The sequence below is a fragment of the Schistocerca nitens genome, chromosome 1 (genome assembly GCF_023898315.1).
Source record: "Schistocerca nitens isolate TAMUIC-IGC-003100 chromosome 1, iqSchNite1.1, whole genome shotgun sequence".
Classification (NCBI taxonomy): domain Eukaryota; kingdom Metazoa; phylum Arthropoda; class Insecta; order Orthoptera; family Acrididae; genus Schistocerca; species Schistocerca nitens.
The window spans coordinates 223,014,820-223,034,048 of NC_064614.1; the positions used below are offsets into that span (position 1 = coordinate 223,014,820).

General features: G+C 44.0%; 1 protein-coding gene and 3 non-coding genes across 4 annotated transcripts in view; 3 read left to right on the forward strand and 1 right to left on the reverse strand.

The window, feature by feature from the left end:
- LOC126237768 (uncharacterized) overlaps positions 1–19,229 on the forward strand; it is a 597,386-nt gene that overhangs the window by 35,330 nt on the left and 542,827 nt on the right. The gene's annotated exons all lie outside the window — the stretch shown is intronic.
- Positions 529–603, reverse strand: Trnat-ugu (transfer RNA threonine (anticodon UGU)). Its single transcript has one exon. It is a non-coding gene; the product is annotated as a tRNA-Thr (tRNA).
- Positions 1,011–1,085, forward strand: Trnat-ugu (transfer RNA threonine (anticodon UGU)). The gene has a single exon. It is a non-coding gene; the product is annotated as a tRNA-Thr (tRNA).
- On the forward strand, positions 15,557–15,629 carry Trnaa-cgc (transfer RNA alanine (anticodon CGC)). The gene has a single exon. It is a non-coding gene; the product is annotated as a tRNA-Ala (tRNA).

Below are 19,229 nucleotides of genomic sequence, written 5' to 3' on the forward strand. Positions count from 1 at the left end.
CGCAACGGAATCTGGCCATCTGGCCACCGGCATCTCTGCATGTCGTGCTTCTGCGTCCGCAGATGCGTGCTCCCCGACGCGCAGTGCAAACTACCCATAATGCGTCTAAAGATCAACAAACACTACATCATAAGTCTATGGTTGAGGGTAGACTCGAATTTAATCCATACAAATTTCACAGAGGAGAATGTTCACTGGCGTATATATATATATATATATATATATATATATATATATATATATATATATATATAGGTAATTGGATAGATAAAAAACCTACTCACCAGCCACTGGTTCCGAAAGCTTGCCTAATTGTAATCTTTTGTGTGTGTGTTCCGCCGCCTCTTGGTGAGTAGATGTTTTGGCGATTGTGCTGCAGTAAAACTATGGTTTAAAACTGGATGTCGCCAAGTTCCAGCTACTAGTTGTCGACGGCGATTCAATAGGAATGTATGAATGATAATTAAATGAACACCCTAGCTGCAAGCAGGCGTTGATACACTTAGTTGGGGACATGTTGAAAATGTGTGCCCCGACCGGGACTCGAACCCGGGATCTCCTGCTTACATGGCAGACGCTCTATCCATCTGAGCCACCGCGGGCACAGAGGATAGTGCGTCTGCAGGGACTTATCCCCTGCACGCTCCCCGTGAGATCCACATTCCCAACATGTCCACAACACTACATTCGTAGTGCGCCTATAAGTGTATCAACGCCTGCTTGCAGCTAGGGTGTTCATTTAATTATCATTTCTATTCTAGCAAAGCTGCATGGTCATATATAGTTAAAATAAAATATGGGTTCCCAGCCTTTGACCTTATTGTGTGCGAACGCACACGCTATGCCCGAACTCGTACGGGACTTGGTAGATTAATCTGCCACGAGTAATGAGTATGATGGGCAAACATATAATAGGCGCACTACGAATGTAGTGTTGTGGACATGTTGGGAATGTGGATCTCACGGGGAGCGTGCAGGGGATAAGTCCCTGCAGACGCACTATCCTCTGTGCCCGCGGTGGCTCAGATGGATAGAGCGTCTGCCATGTAAGCAGGAGATCCCGGGTTCGAGTCCCGGTCGGGGCACACATTTTCAACATGTCCCCAACTAAGTGTATCAACGCCTGCTTGCAGCTAGGGTGTTCATTTAATTATCATTTCTATTCTAGCAAAGCTGCATGGTCATATATAGTTAAAAAAAAAAAAAAGGAATGTATGAACGTAATAAACATACACTGACAGAGAAAATCGCAACACCAAGATTGAGATCTGCGACCTAAACGAAAGTTGGTAGCCGTCTTTCTACATCTAGTACATGACAGCTATTCAAATTTCACGCCAATCGCATCCCCCAGGCTGTGGCTAAGCCAGGTCATCGCAGTATCCTTTCTTTCAGGAGTACTAGTTCTGCAAGGTTCGCAGGAGAGCTTATGTAAAGTTTGAAAGGTAGGAGACGAGGTACTGGCAGAAGTAAAGCTGTGAGGACTGGCCGTGAGTCGTGCTTGGGTAGCTCAGTTGGCAGAGCACTTGCCCGTGAAAGGTAAAGGTCCCGAGTTCGAGTCTCGGTCCGGCACACAGTTTTAACCTGCCAGGAGTGAAAATCTCATTCTGTAAAATTTGTCTTCACTGCACTCCTTAACGATCGTGAGCCCTAGTTACCTTTGATATTGGACTTGTTGTTATTCAAGAATGTTTTTTTTATTTTTTATTCCACAAAAACAGTAACAAATGTCTGGCTTACAATGAAATGCCATAAATAAGGTTACAGATAATTGCAGTCATAAATTACAGCATTCAAAGAATGGGAATGATACTCAATCCTTAGCAGTAGCACACATTTAGCACCTTCACTGTCACCTTCAGCTGCCTCCCTCATCATCATTTCCCAGACCCAAATTAATCATTCAGTAAATCCTTGATGTGTGTTCCTTCCAGGGTAAATTACGTGGACAGAAGAGCAGTCCCGAACAGACACATCGCAAAATCCTTCACTGCCTTGTTATTTTTTGTCAGTTCCAGCCTTCTAAACGCATCCTTAGGGAGTTCAAGATCTTCCTTTACAGCAGACACCAGATGTTTGCCGTCGTATTCTTGTATCTGCTGTACTCATTTATTTTTCATGTGTGACTTTCAGGTGAGGTTATGGTCGTGAACGTGACCCAACCCATCCCCTCCCCACGAGAAATCCAGTTCCTAACCTATACCCATTCTGTTGAAGACAATTCGGAGCATGTTACCATATTTCTTATTGTGATTCTGATACTTAAGTGTTTTCTCGAATTCATTTTCCGTATACATCTTGTATTCAGTATGTTGAGCAAAAAATACACCTGCCTGAAATCGGCATTTTTCGTGCACCAGTTTTTTTCTTTCGGAGGACAAGTTATTGTACCGGTGCTTGGGAGGAAACACACAAAATTCAAATGAAAGTTTGAACGCGTGTGTTTGGAAGTTAGTCCCCAAGCATTTGCATTCTGGTGCGAAAACTGTGGAGATTGCGACTTTCCTGGCAGTGAGCAGATTCAACGAAGGGTATTCAGCAATTCTGAAGACCATGACAACGATGGACGTCACCCTGGGACTCTATTCGACGCACTTCGCTAAGCATTCGGACGACCACCGGATTCAAGTGGCCGAAAACCGCTTGTCACCGGCCGTACGAGCGGCTCTGGAGCAGCGCAGGTTGCCCCAGATCGAGTAGAACACCCTCTGAGAGGAAGAGGAAGGACTAGTTTATGGACCCGGAATAACAGATTGAACGTACGTCGCGTAATATTGCATTTATATGTAGTCAGAACTTCAAACGTGTTTTTCTAGAAATGACGTTTTTTTATTGCGCAGTATGGTAACTTCAAATCTACTGAACCGATTGGCATGATTCTAAAATGTCTAGTAGTTGTACCACTTTTATTCCGATCCATCAACTATAAATATTTTTACTTGTCCGACGTAGTCGAAAAATCGATGAAAAAACCATTTTTTTTTCAAATGACCGCCATTTTGTTTCCTATGGTCCAAATAAGTTAAGCTAGGTACAACTCCTACAGAATCTTATATACTTCGCTAAGGTCAACTCAATTTTGATTTCAGACGAGCCGGCTGACCTGTGACATACCGCGCGTGGAGGTCTACATCGAAATTTTGTTTCGTTCCGACGGCACTTCCGCGTTTGCTCTTCGACATTTCCGATCGAAAAAAATTCCAGTTTGTAGAGGAAATATCAATAAACGTTTTGACCAAATTTGCCATTGATATCTATAACACATCCCGAGAAAAATTCTCAATGAACATGTTTTTTTCGGGCCAAAGGTAGTAAACCTCCCCTTAATTTACCACCATTTCGCATACGCGATGACTTATCCACGCCTACATTAACCTAACCTGTCATCTTGTAGTGTTAAGCACTTAAATATGTTAACTAGGAAAATGTGTTCCTGAAATTTCGTTACACTACGTTGATTATTCTTTGGTGTTGCTGGAGTACACTATCAGGGAGAAAGGGGGCGGGGAAAATGGTAATAAATTTTCTTTTGTCGTGGAATGAACTGTGTAAGAACTGTTGCTGTTCTTTTAACGTCAGAATTCAAGAGAGGCATCATATCATCTGTGTGACTGGATTGAAGACCTTCTAGCAAAGAGAACACAGCATGGGTTTCCCAGAGGAGAGAGATCTTCAGACGCAAAAGTAACTTCGGGCGTACCGCATGACTGTGTTATTAGACCAATACTTTTCACAGCATATATATTAATGATCTAGTAGAAGTCGGATGTTCCATGAGACTTTTCCCGGTTTATGCTGTTGTATACAGAGAAGTCGCAACTCTGAAACAGCAAAGGGAGAGTTCAAATTCCTGTCGAGTGTTTGATGTGGGCGGAAGCCGATGTTTTCTCGGGACGAAGGGTATCACGCAGTTGACGTACTGTGACTAATGGGGAGTTAAGAGAAGCGTCTGCTCACACTGTGCCAGCCAGTCGTCGCAACGAGAAACAGATGCCTGCGTCGCACCCCAGTACTGGAAGCGGTCTGGCAAGGATTTACGTGACCAGCTTCTTTCAGCTGATACTGTTTGTAAAGATTACGCAGCCGAAATGTCTTTAGCCAAGATGCACTTGTTCTTTGGAGGCGTAACCCGAACTGAAGTGTAGAGCTGCAGTCTTCATTTGTGTTGCGTGCAGACCCCTGCGGTTGACAGTATGCCAGCTTTAAGCCCGCAGCTTCCCCATTGTACGGTGCTCCAGTACGTTAGGCGATCGCCATTCCTGTCGAAGGGGCGTCATCTGAGCGACTGCGTGTTTGGCAGCCTGGCATCTGTTAACTGAAACTGGTGAGTCACATGAATGAACGGAGAGGTATTTATTCAAATTGTACTTACTATTTGGAGGTGAGAGACGAACTAAATTGACAAGTACTCGTATTTCGATTATTATTCCTTTTGATCGCTCCGTTTGGTGATTCCCTAGTGAACTTTCTTAATGTCGCATTGTTTCACTTCGAGAAGCGTCCAAAACGTCGATCTACAAATACACTATGCAACTCAGTATGCAGTCCCTAGTGGAGGGTACTTCCAGAGGTGCACGCCGGCTGCAGAAAGCGCTGGAGGCTGAGCCCACGATCCGTTACTAGGCTAATTATTAATTTGTTCTCAGAGCTACAATATTAACGATTTTGACTTAATAAACACGAGAAACAGATTCCAAACATTTGTGAATTGCATGTTTAATTTGGCCTTCGTTTGAGTCAAATTGAAGAATTTTGCGAATACTGAAGCTCGGAAAATATATTTTCAGTAAACATATGTTATTTTTTAAATTGTCAGAATGGGTATATGTTTCAGTGTTGTATATGTGATGATAAATGGTGTTACAAAGTGTGTTCTTTTGCGAATAGTAGAACTAAAGAAAGTGCTGCTCCGACTGGAAGAAGTTGGCGTAGGAGAGGAATTCTTGGCGGATCGCTTTAAACCAGTCAGAAGGCTGATGACAAAAAAAATAACATTTCAATCCCAAGGTATTGGATAACTAAAGGGATTTCAGTACTGAACTTCAGGTACAAGGTACTCCATAGGCTGTTCAGTAGAGTTGAAGAGCATCTCGAGTCAAGCCTTGGAAACTATCAGGCTGGTTTCCGTAAAGGTAGGAACTGTAACTAGCAGATTTTTGGACTCAAAAGAATATTACAACATCGTCACAGGAAAGGTAAAACCGCTGTAGTGATAGTAGTGGACATAACCAAAGCTTCCGATTCTGTAGACAAATTGATAAGGAACACTTTGAAAGGTAAAACTGCTATTAAAGTACCGAAGCTCGATGTCGGAAAGCACTGAAATAAAGACGAGAGTTCGTCAAGGAGAAGGGTTGTAACCGATTGTGTTCAACTTGTTGCTGGATGAAATAATCAAACAGTGGAAACGACTTGATAAAACCATGGCTATTAAAGGCGTACAAATCGGGTACAAGATAGAACACAGCATCGCCTTACACTGCGTAGCCTTTGCCGATGATGCGATTGCTGCATGCGAACGAAACACGCCGCTCTTTGTTGGATATGCTCTATCTTTTCTACCTGTCCTACCTGGTATGGATCCCAGACAGAAGAATAATACTCAGGAATCGGTCGAACAGGAGCCTTATATGCTACTTCTTTCGTGGATGGGTTACGTTTTATTAAGATTCTTCCTACGAATCTGAGTCTGGCATCTGCTTTTCCCATTCTTTGTTTTATGTGGTCATTCCACTTACGGTCGCTCTGGATAGTTACTCGTAGATATTTTACGGTAGATACTGTCTCTAGCGGTTTGCCATCAACAGTGCATTATAACGCTGAAGCAAGTATATTTTATGAATTAACGAGCATTGAAGGTAGATGTTTCGATTTTTAGATTTCATTTGCAATCAGCATCGGAAATAAAACCTGAAAAGAGGAAGTATTCGCTCCATGTGCCACACGAGACCATTACGGACTCGTTGAACAAAATGAAGAGTACTTCATTTCTTGCGTTTACATTGCTATACTCCTCGCACGACGTGTCGCACAAACATCTGCAGTCGTTCAGTTTCTCCAGAAACCTGTCAAAGTTTTGTTTGCCTCACACCATGTCATGTGTATTAGAACAGCACTTAATCCCACGCACGCTGACAAAAGATGAACTTCGGAGGCCGGCACAGTTCACAAGTGCGAGTGACCGGATGCCGGCTGTCGGATGATGCTGCCCGCCCGACAGCCCGGCAAGGAATGTTCGTCGGTCGGTCAAAACGCCAACACTCGTGCTGTTTGTCGGTCGGTCGGTGCGTGTGTTGGGCCCTTTATTCGCACTCGGTTGGCGCCGCTAGGGACTGAGCGCAGCCGTATTACCGTGATGAACAGCGCATTCACGCCGCCGCAAACTGACGTGAGCGTACGCGCTGTTGTTCTGTCCGCAGTTGCACTCGCAGTCGCTAATTGCGTGCCGCAGGTGAACACTGGCGGGCTTGTTAGGCACACGCTGTGCACACGCCCTGTGCCAGTGACTGTGCGCCGTCTGCATACCGTTGTCTGGCCGTGCCGCTACCCAGCCCTGGAGCGTGAAGCGAAGGCGCCCACCAGCACCGCTGCTGCTGCTCTCTGTCCCAGAGACCTCCGCTTTTGGAGATAAATCGCCAGGTAGGCATACTAGTTGTTGCCGGCGCATTTCTGTACTCTGTCTGTGTGTGTGTGTGTGTGTGTGTGTGTGTGTGATTTCATCTGCGAAATGTTAAAGGGCCCTATAAATGCACTTACCGACCGACCAATTGTCCGACCGACCGACCGTGTCTAGGCGTTTTGATCGACCGAGCCACGAATTTTCCATGTCGGGATGTCGGGAGGCTAGGATCACATGACAGCCGAGTCCCCGACCCCCACCACCACTCCATCCAACAATTTTTCCGTGTGTAGCGCTGTCGAGCCAACCGTCCGACAAAAGCTTTGTTTTTATTTGTCGGGATTAATACTGTTGTGAGGCGGACGAAACTTTTACAAAGCTTCTGAAGAAACGTAAAGACTGGAGACGTTTTCGAGGCCCGTCGTGCGAGAAGTATAGCAATAGACATTCAAGGAATGGAGCACTTGTTTCATTTTGAACAAACCCTTATCGATTTATGTGGCATATAGAACGAGTTGGAAGAGCAGTTGAACGGAATGAACAGTGTCTTGAAAGGAGGATGTAACATGAACATCAACAAAAGCCAAACGAGGATATAAAATGTAGACTGGCAATGGCAAGGAAAGCGTTTCTGAAGCAGAGAAATTTGTTAACATGGAGTATAGATTTAAGTGTCAGGAAGTCGTTTCTGAAAGTATTTGTATGGAATGTAGCCATGTATGGAAGTGAAACATGGTCGTTAAGTAGTTTAGACAAGAAGAGAGTAGAAGCTTTCGAAATATGGTGTCGGAAGTTCCATGCGGCCTTTCGCGGATGATGCTGTAGTATACAGAGAAGTTGCAGCATTAGAAAATTGTAGCGAAATGCAGGAAGATCTGCAGCGGATAGGCACTTGGTGCAGGGAGTGGTAACTGACCCTTAACATAGACAAATGTAATGTATTGCGAATACATAGAAAGAAGGATCCTTTATTGTATGATTATATGATAGCGGAACAAACACTGGTAGCAGTTACTTCTGTAAAATATCTGGGAGTATGCGTACGGAACGATTTGAAGTGGAATGATCATATAAAATTTATTGTTGGTAAGGCGGGTACCAGGTTGAGATTCATTGGGAGAGTCCTTAGAAAATGTAGTCCATCAACAAAGGAGGTGACTTACAAAACACTCGTTCGACCTATAGTTGAGTATTGCTCATCAGTGTGGGATCTGTACCAGGTCGGGTTGACAGAAGAGACAGAGAAGATCGAAACAAGAGTGGCGCGTTTCGTCACAGGGTTATTTGGTAAGCGTGATAGCGTTACGGAGATGTTTAGCAAACTCAAGTGGCAGACTCTGCAAGAGAGGCGCTCTGCATCGCGGTGTAGCTTGCTCGCCAGGTTTCGAGAGGGTGCGTTTCTGGATGAGGTATCGAATATATTGCTTCCCCCTACTTATACCCCCCGAGGAGATCACGAATGTAAAATTAGAGAGATTCGAGCGCGCACGGAGGCTTTCAGACAGTCGTTCTTCCCGCGAACCATACGCGACTGGAACAGGAAAGGGAGGTAATGACAGTGGCACGTAAAGTGCCCTCCGCCACACACCGTTGGGTGGCTTGCGGAGTATAAATGTAGATGTAGATCACATAACTAATGAGGAGGTACTGAATAGAATTCAGAAGAGAAATTTGTGGCACAACTCGACTAGAAGAAGGGATCGATTGGTAGGGCATATTCTAAGACATCAAGGGATCACCAATTTGCTACTGGAGGGCAGCGTGGAGGGTAAAAATCGAAAAGAGAGACCAAGAGATGAATACACTAAGCAGATTCAGAAGGATGTAGGCTGCAGTACGTACTGGGAGATGAAGCAGCTTGCACAGGATACAGTAGCGTGGAGAGCTGCATCAAACCAGTCTCAGGATTGAAGACCACAACAACATAGAACGAGTAAAAGATATATATAATATGAATAAAAATCCGTCGACCTGTATTTCTGTTTTTAGATTTTTATTTCCGATAGTCATGGGAAATGAAATCTAAAACCCGAAATACCGACAGATTAGGTCTTAATTTCATAAAAAACAAAGACCAAGCCTGCAGCCAAACCTTCTGCTATGAAGAGCAAAGTGTGGGAATTTTTTTTTTTTTTTGAGTCCTAATAGTTGCTAAATGCCTCATTCCTTATATACCTGTTGTATGTATTAGATGTATTCTCATTTGAAGCGAGTTTCCTAAAATCACAGGGGCATCTTTTATGCTACATAGATATATAAATTAATAAAGTTTACATGAACAGCTTTCGTTTTATTTATTTACTTTATTTCTGCAAACAACTATCAATCACGTTGCAGGTTTCAGGAATTCATTTTAGATAATAATTGTAGGGATACAACAACACTGAATTTGAGGTCCTCATAACTTCTGTCAATGGCTAGAAACCGCAATGTAGCTAACGACCTCTCCTCGCAGCTTACAGCCTCTCACTGTATTCGTTTTCGTTAAGAATACTTTGATGATTTCGGCAGCTCTGAAAAGCATGTTTCGTGCGTTCTTACATAATTACGAAAATCATCGCTTCGCAGCTGCTTAAGTAACAGACTATGGGTTATTTCTTTTTTCCGCATTAGCCACTTCTTTGCACATAGCATGCCCTCTTTTTTTTACCTCTAAATCAGCCAAGGCAAATATGTTTCTGTGTAAACCGAGCAGGATCTCGAAGAACATAAATTCAATGAACTAAAGACAAACAAATCACAGCAACAGGTCGGCGGTGTAATCGCTAAGCACAGTCGGTCGGGACATGTGTAGAATGCCACGGCATTGGTCGGTCGGTCGATCGATCGGTAAATTGGTGTCTGCGAAGGGGCCTTTAATGAGCGCTGGCGCAAGTTTGTCGTGCATTGCCGGTGGCATATAGCAACACTGTGTTTTCAGAATGTATCTTGCACTCTGCACAGTGTGTACGCACTTCCGAAACTTCCTGGCAGATTATAACTGGGATTCGAACCCGGATCCATACCAAAGCTTTAAAGCTGAGAGGGGGCAGGTCATGCGTCGTGCCTGGGTAACTCAGAAGACAAGAGTATTGACTGCGAAGGTTGACGTGAACGGTTCGCAATTGTAATGCGTCAGGATGTCTCAAAATTGCACTCACTCCGCTGCAGAATGAAAGACTCATTCTGGAAACAATCCCCTACGCTGCGGATAAGGCACTTATTAGCAATACACTCTCTTTCTGGAGTGCTGGACCCACGAAGTACTCAGAACGCCGCGTGTATGTAGGAGGTAGAAGGGAAATGTTTCATATCTCGTAGATTATGAGGAATTACTCTCCGTGACATTACGCCTTTCCACTGATGTTCTTTATCTTTCTGGTACTCATTACGGTTACAGTCCCGGTCGATTAGAGGGTCTATCGGGCAGAACTGAACACAGGAGAACGTTCACTGTAAGATCAAGGCATCTCTTATAGTGTAACTCCTCGCTTTCTAAATAGAATCAATATCCTGAATGTTTTGTTTCACATGAACAAACAGTGAACGTAATGAGACAATAACAAGTTGCCATCCTCTTTTTCTGAAGAGCAAGTCTTCGATTTTCAATGCAATTGCATCTAGACGTATCAGTAAAGATACCCAATAAATTGCTTGACAAAAATATCAACAAGTTATCTCATCGTTCTCTGCACATTGCGAAGGAAAAAGTGTCAGGTATTGCCATAAGTTATAAAATTGTACTCTTACACATGTGCAAAGGAACGGAGTTCAAAGTCCCCCTTTAAGTTTTTCGTGTCATCCGTAATAAACGCAAATGGTTGGTAAGTTCCTTCGAAGATACAGCCAATTTCCTTCTCTTCTCACTTTCGTCTCCATTTCACGCATCTGCGTGCATGTCGATCGCCGTTCGTAGTGTCGGCTGCGTCTGTGACGTTAAAATCAGGCTCTTCTTTCTCGTCGCCGGATTGAGGAATCACAATTTCGTTCTTCCCCAGCTGTGAACTGGCAGATACCTCTCTGTATTTTGTATCTACTTGTATCATCTGCAGGCAGGCGCTTTAAATTTGCGAATTGGTTGATGACTTAAAATGACGTGATCGTAATGTTTGCTGTCGAGATGCACATCTTCCCGCTTGTCAGACTATATTCTGACTATGCAGAACAGTGCCTAGATTGATAGTGAAGGTAAAGTGCTCGCCTGGAGGTATGTCTCCATGACATATTGATTACATATTCTTTACCTTTGCGTGAATAATTATTTATGGAACGTTTCGTCGATCTGTGCTGAACTTAGTTGCAGCTCTCGTTCTGCCTTTTGAAGATACAATTCTGGTGTACCACGTTATCTGAGGACTTGTAAACAACATTTGTTTGATCGGTAAACCCTGCCGAGCGGGATAATACTAAGAGTCCGTTACCTCAAGAGGAAGTGCTGGCGTGAGTGTTCCTGGAACGACTGTTACATTTCAGGAGCGGTACGTTGTCTCATTTGTCGTGTTGGCGTGCTGTTGTTTCTTGTAGGGGAATAAAAAGAGACTACCTTATCTGATGGAAGGTGTGCCTTTCGGCCACCGGTGACGGCAGAAATACTAGCTGCCCCGTTTCATTCCATAAAAACGCTTCTAGACGAAGATAGCACCTCCTGTATAAATCTAGCTTTGAGACACAGCCGTACTCAAATACAACTATGTACCACTACTCATTTGGCAATGCCAAGGGACCTGTGACAGTGCTTCGAACTGCCGTGTGACACCTGGTTCGCAAGCTTGCTCACGTAGATTTGCGGCTTTCCAACTACGGTGCCTGATTCTGGACATTATCAAACGTTGTTGCCACTCTGATATACCAAGCAATGCGATGTAGTGTTGTCCCTATAGCCACTCCTACAATCCCAGGTGGCCGATGGTGTCATTCTGTCAACCACTTTGTTGACGTCGACATTTACCTGTCTCAAAGTATGACAATAGGTATAATGGCCCGTCGAAATCTCGTCTTTGTGGGTCTGAATACTGTGCCCAATATGTGTGGAGTTGGCCAAACGCAGGGATCCTGTGTACTATTGCCTGTCACATTACAGTACAAGGCCAAACTATTTTACGGTTCTGGCGTATCACCGAGAACCTCTTACATGTATCCTGTCTTTACTGCCTTCCAGACTCTTGTAAGATTGTCTGGGAAGTTCGAAAAAAACGCTTTTAAAAGCTGTGTGCCAGTTAGTAAGGTGTATTTCTTATCCATGGTAAGAAATGACAGTCATTTCAGTCATTAGCGCAGTTTGGAAGTCAATGCAGTGCAGAATAATTAGGGTTGCTAATTTATGTGTGTAAGTAATGAGTATCTTTGGAATTTCCCTTGTTACCTTTGCGATAATTTTTACTGCCCTAAGATAACCCCCCCCCCCCCCCCCCCCCCCCCGTCAGTGTGTTACATGAGAAGTACGAAGGCATAGCAAAGGTTGGCACTGGGACTCATACTCAGATTGAAGGAAACTGAGACAGTATTTTTTCCATTGAGGCAGTCTCTCTTTGATATTCAGGTTGGGTTAACGGCTGATTCACTTCTCAGGCTGTTCCATAAATTCCATGAGCAGTTTCACTTTTTATCTGGAATATCAGCGTCTTCAGTACCGAACACATTGGAAATCACATGCAGAGGACTTAACAAGGAATAAACAATGTGGGGATCTGTATCTTACGTTATTTACTAGCTCTGACTTTATAAGGTCTTAGTGGTCGTGATATTGGCTTCGATGGACATGAGAGAAATGTAATCTTGTTGAGTTTATTGTAGGTATTTATTTCAGCGACGTGATGGTGTGTCATGTGTAAACGAACATTCGAAATCCACAACATAAACGTTTTGTTGAATTATTCTGGATTGTCAACTACTGCAAATTTTCATTATTCTTTGTGTATTACTTTTACATGCTCAGGAAAGTAGTAGGGTGACGTACTTCAACTTTGAGCTTTCACTGTGACTCATACATTGCCATCCTGAAGCTCGCGTGCTGACGCGTGTTTTCCCGCAGTAATTGCAGCAACATGAAATAAACAAAATTGCTCGCTTTACTAGTGTACTGTCTCCTCTGGCATATTAGTGAGTCTTTGTTTTTCGACCTTGGACTGTGTTCTTAGGCTGTCACCTTTCATCAGAACCGATCAGGTCGTTAGCAGCTGACGAGCAGTTAATTACAAGCACGTATGTCCTTGCCCTCCACTGGAACGCAAAAAAGCAGAGCTTTTGCGCAGATTCGTGGAAGGCGACGTGCAAAAACGTCTTAAGCCCTGAAGTAAGCGAATGCAGCCCTGAGGGGTGTCAGATGCGTCATACTACGAAAGCCATTGCTGGCTGAACGTAAGTGAAATTCTTAAGTACACGTATTTGCAGCATCTTTCCTAATTCTCGTTGACGTCATTTTCCAGTGGGATGCAAGAGCAAGACTGTACTACACTGCTCGTTCACTGCAGCCGACGTTTTCATTGAAACATGTCAGAGAGTAAGGACCTCACTGATGAGGCAAACCATTAAGACCACCTGCGTAGTAGGGAGATGTTCCAGCTTTTGGAACTCAATAAAACGGTGATTCTTCGATGCTGTGTGGCATGAACCCCACAAGTCCTGGGTGGGTTTCCGGAGGTATGTGGGACCTGACGCCTACGGACAGGTTACGTATCCCTCGCACATAACGGGCCAGAGATTTGTGGACTCTGAGCTTGCGGCCTGTAGTTTTCCGTATGTGTTCCTTTTGGTTCACATGAAGCTAATTTGGTGGCCATTAAATCAATGTGAGTTCACTATCATTTTGCTCAAACCACTGTTGCTCGATTTTGGCCTTGTGACTGCGACAGCTATCCCGCCGGAACGTGTCGTCACCATTGCAGAAGACATCTGCATGGATACTCTGCAAATCACTTTTAAGTGCCTGGCAGAGGGTTCATCGAACCACCTTTACAATTCTCTATTGTTCCAATCTCGTATAGCGCGCGGGAAGAATGAACACCTATATCTCTCCGTACGAGCTCTGATTTCCCTTATTTTATCTTTGTGATCGTCAACAAAATATTTTCGCATTCGGAGGAGAAAGTTGGTGATTGGAATTTCGTGAGAAGATTCCGTCGCAATGAAAAACGCCTTTCTTTTAATCATGTCCATTCCAAATCCTGTATCATTTCTGTGACACACTCTCCCATATTTCGCGATAATACAAAAGGTGCTGCCTTTCTTTGAACTTTTTCGATGTACTCAGTCAGTCCTATCTGGTAAGGATCCCACACCGCGCAACAGTATTCTAAAAGAGGACGGACAAGCGTAGTGTAGGCAGTCTCCTTGTTACATTTTCTAAGTGTCCTGCCAATGAAACGCAGTCTTTGGTTAGCCTTCCCCACAACATTTTCTGTGTGTTCCTACTAATTTAAGTTGTTCGTAATTGTAATTCCTATGTATTTAGTTAAATTTTCGGCTTTTAGATTAGACTGATTTATCGTGTAACCGAAGTTTAACGCGTTCTTTTTAGCACTCATGTGGAAGACCTCACACTTTTCGTTAATTAAGGTCAACTGCCACTTTTCGCACCATTTCGATATTTCTTCAAATCGTTTTGCTGTTTGTTTTGACATCAAGCGTAAAGCGAAGCAGGTGATCCGAAGTTACGTTTATGTGCCTCACAACTGTCTCGGTGCATTTCAGTACCACCACAGGTCCAATGGAAGCCCAGGTGAATGTCCCTCATAGCAAAAAACTGCCCCACTGAATTGCACACTGCATTCGTAATAGACAGTGTCTTTGGATCAACATGGGTACAGGTAGAAGTCGCCTACTGTGGAACACAATTTTCAACAATTTAGGAGCACAATTTTCAACAATTTATGCTGAACGGTGTACTCACACTCACTCGTGTCTTCACCAGCATTGAACTGTCGTCAGATCTGCCATACATCGCCGCCTGTTATACAGGTTAGGACGTCCAAGTCCTTGTCATCTTCTCGTAGTTTCATCGTCCTTCAACCACTTCTCAAAGATGCTCACGGCAGCCGACCGATTTCGCCGTTTCCGAGATGACCATTCCCAGGCGCCAGGCATAACAATCTGCCCGTCGCCAAAGTTTCTCATGCCAGTGGCTTCTCCCATTTGTGGTCCAGAGAGTGGGGGCGCAACATAATGCCTCAATAATACGTCAGGACAAGTAGTTCCTTTCTACGTTTCTTGTGTGTTTATGCAGACACATGCGTGTCGGAGCCAATACACGCGAGCGTCAGCATGTCTTTGTAAGGGGCTCAGTGAAAGTTGAGATGATTTCACGATGAAAGTTGAAGCGAAAGTACGAGAAGTCGGAAATGTGACGAAAATGGAATTAGTTGTGGTGCGAGAGGAAGTGCGTGTTTGCGTGTCTGCGTCTGCTGAAATACGAGCCGTGGCAGCAGCTGTTTTAACGGAAACAGCTGTACACGCTACTCCATTGCGCACAACTTTCTTCCGACTGCCGCTACAGAGATCAGTGTGTATGTGCTATTTCTATGCGTAACAATTTCTTGACAACGTAGATTACGCGCATGAAGAAGCAGGCACCCCTCAGATGATGTCTCAAGGTGGTGACAGCATTTTCGGGTGAGAAAACGAGAAATGTGTAATTCATAACAAAGAAACAAATAACTGCGCCGGCCGGGGTGGCCGAGCGGTTCTAGGCGCTACAGTCTAGAACCGCGCGACCACTGCGGTCGCAGGTTCGAATCCTGCCTCGGGCATGGATGTGTGTGATGTCCTTAGGTTGGTTAGGTGTAAGTAGTTCTAAGTTCTAGGGGACTGATGACCTCAGATGTTAAGTCCCATAGTGCTCAGAGCCAAACAAATAAATTTTTTTTCAAGCACGAACGAGAATGTTTTTCTTTATGATGCATTTTATTTTGTAATTCCTATACTTTTGTATGTGTTTAAAGTGATACCCTTCACTTGGAACCGAGCGAGGTGGCGCAGTGGTTAGCACACTGGACTCGCATTCGGGAGGACGACGGTTCAATCCCGTCTCCTGCCATCCTGATTTAGGTTTTCCGTGATTTCCCTAAATCGTTTCAGGCAAATGCCGGGATGGTTCCTTTGAAAGGGCACGGCCGATTTCCTTCCCAATCCTTCCCTAACCCGAGCTTGCGCTCCGTCTCTAATGACCTCGTTGTCGACGGGACGTTAAACACTAACAACCAACCTTCACTTGGACATTAATTTCGTGGCATCCCTCTTCGCATACTGAGCGGTGGGCCCCTCACAAATTCAGAAATATTGTTAAATCGTCAATATAGTGACGGTCTGAGGGCGCGTATTAACGTATTGTTAATACTAGAAATATTACGAGCAGTACTGATGGCCCTAAAATTATTCTCAATATTATCAATAACTAGTGGACATGTGACGTCAAGTATTGCCGGTTTCACAATATTCTCTATTCATATGTTGACCGAGCTTTATGAACTAACCACACGGCGTTAGAGTGCACTATTTATTTTCAATTCGCCTTTGAGCATATCATACCTCAGATTCAATTTTTGAATTAGTCTTCTAACACACAATAATTTTAATAGGCCGATGCAAAAGTAATCATTGTATATACGATTCCACGATAGTTAGCGGAGAGTTCTCTATGATACTGCGTACTTAATTAATTTAATAATACGTTATATGCTGATGGATTACATAATAGTTCGGAAAACGCTTCCTCTTCATAACAAATTCGTTATGTATATGCAACGACTAGTCGGAGGTATGCGAAATGCTTTACAGTTTCAGCAAATTATCAGAAAATGTAAGGTGATGTTTTATTGTAATCGGCTGAGATTCTCTTCGCAAGGCAGACATAAAATTGCTTCACTGGTTACCATAGCATTTTAATTATGGTGTCTGCTGATGTTGCAGAACTTACCTTTAGGCATCGGAATGACCTGCTTGCCACCAGAAATTTCGAAGTTACCTCCAATCTCTCGTCGACTGCGATTGCCTCTCTCATTAACGTACTTTGCTTGTCTGTTTTATCTTGAATCAACATGAATAAAAACTTTTACGATGCAAGACTAATCTGTAAATAATTTACCATGGATTTCGTGTCCATGGTCCGATGTCAGTCAATAAATTAACATATGACCAGTCGCTTCTTTTTTTATCACATTCTCGGACCCATCTCCTCTTTTTCGACGTTTTCTGTTGCTTGAAAGCTGTTACTAATATAACTGCAACACACGCTTTCTTTTGGGTGTTCTACCTTGCAAAACTGTGTTCCCAATTGACAATTTTGGCACGATTATCTATGATGTGAGGTTGCTTCATTATCTTCACGGTTTGACAAACTAGTATTGTCAATAAATATCGAACATGTGTGGGCCTATTTAGACACTGGGCTTGCGTTCTGGAGGATGGAGATTCAAGCCCCATTCAGGCTGTACAGAGTTAACGTCTCCGTGGTTTACCCTAGGCGCTCAACACAATGACAGAGCGATTCCTTTGAAACTGATACGACCGATTTTCGTACCCATCCTGCCTTATTCCGGACGTTTGCTTCGTCCTTAATAACGTAGAAGTTTTTCCTCTTGCTCTAAAGCGCACTGGGTATTTCCGTACTAATTTTCTCGTCAGCTGCATTTGTTGTTCACATTATTTGCAATCGATTGCGGAGTCTTTATGGCTTAATCTTTAGGTATTTGGGTACAGTTATCGAAATGAAGTATCTGCATGTGCATTCATACTCTGCAAGCCATCGTACGGTGCATGGCCGAGGGTACCTTGTAACACAAGTAGTTATTTCATTTCCTGTTTCACTCGCTAGCAGAGCAAGGAAAGATTACTGTGTATAATATGCCTGCGTGGGAGCCCTAATTTCTCTCGTCTTCGAGGTTCTTAAGCGAAGTGTATGTTGGCGGCAGTAGAATCGTTTTGCAGTGAGCTTCGAATGGCGGTTTTATAAATTTTTCTCAATAAGGTTCCTCTAAGGGAGCGTCGCCTTTCCTCCAGGGGTTCCCGTTTGAGTTACTGAAGCATGTCTGTAATTCTTCAGTGTTTGTCGAACGTAATAAATCTCGCATCCCATATCTGAACTGCTTCGATGTATTTCCTTAGTCCGACGGCGGATCAGAAAAACTAGAGCAGTACTCAATAATGGGTCGCACCAGTGTTCTATACGCGGTCTCCATTACAGATCAACCCCACTTCCATAAAATTCTGTCAGTAAACCGAAGTCCACCATTCGTCTTTACTAGTGCAATCTCCACATGCTTGTTCCATTTCGTATCGCTTTGGAACGTTGCGTTTAGATACTTAATCGATTTGACTGTATCAAGTAGCACACTACTGATGTATTCGAACAACACGGGATTATTTTTCCTACTCATCTGCATTAACTTACATTTTTCTACTTTTAGAGCTAGCTGCCATTCATCATACCAGATAGAAATTTCGTCTAAGTCGTATCTTACTACAGTCACTCATCTTCGACACTTTCCCGTGCACGACAGCATCATCAGCAAACAACCGCAAATTATTGTTCAACCTGTCCATCAGATCATTTATGTATACACAGACTAATAGCTATCGTTATCACATTTCACCAAGGCACTCCTGACGACACCTTGTGTCTGATGAACGCTCGCCGTCGAGGACAACATACTGGGTTCTATTACTTAAGAAGTCCTCGGGCCGGTCATATATCTAGGAACCTATTCCAAACGCTGGTATCTTCGTTAAGTCTGCAGTACGGCACCATCTCAAACGCTTTTCGGAAATCTAGAAACATTTTTGCCCTTAATCCATAGTTCGTACGATATCATATTAGAAAACGGTAAACTGAGTTTCGCAGGAACGATTCTTTCTAAAACCGTGCTGCCTCGTGGACAGAAGCTTTTCCTTCTCAAAGAACTTTATTATATTGGAGCTGAGAATATGTTCAAGGATTTTGCAGAAGACCGTTGTTAAGAACATTCGTCTGTAATTTTGCGGGTCCGTTCGTTTTACCTTTCGTAAGTGGTCACATGCGGTTTTTTAAGTCGCGCGGGGCTTTGCTTTGGGCGAGATATTCTTTGTAAATGCAAGCTTAGTGAAGGTTCAGTGCCACAGAGTACTCTCCGTAAAACCGATTTTGGATTCCAGGTGGACTTTTCGACTTAAAAGACGTCCCCCGTTAATACTGCCACGCCGTACAGCCACTGTTTATTGCAAGGAGCGTTCCTTTGTTTCCCTGCAGACTGAGCTCACAACTCACTCGTTAGGTGGCAAGACGGACGAAGTTCCCTCCCCTCCCTGGTCCCTGGCAACTTGTTCTCGGGAAGCTGCGAGCGGCAGGAAGCGTCCGTCTGCGACAGGAGGCCGTTTCCTCCCCTATTCCGCCCTCGTCGTCGTCGCTTGGCAGGGAAACAAGGCCTCGCTACTGTCTCCCCTGTTTACACACCTTTACGGTGTGTCGAGTACTCCTCTGCTGGTGATGGTGCTTAACGTCTTCCTCCTTCCGGCCAAGGTCCGGCGTGTCTTCCCGCCTGTAGCACCCACCTTCCGGTATCTCTCGGCCTCGGGCGTAGACGTTTCCCATATTTACAGAGTGCAAAACGGGATGTAACAGAAGAGGAACGTGGGAGGCTTCGTCCAAGATGTCTCCCGCGAG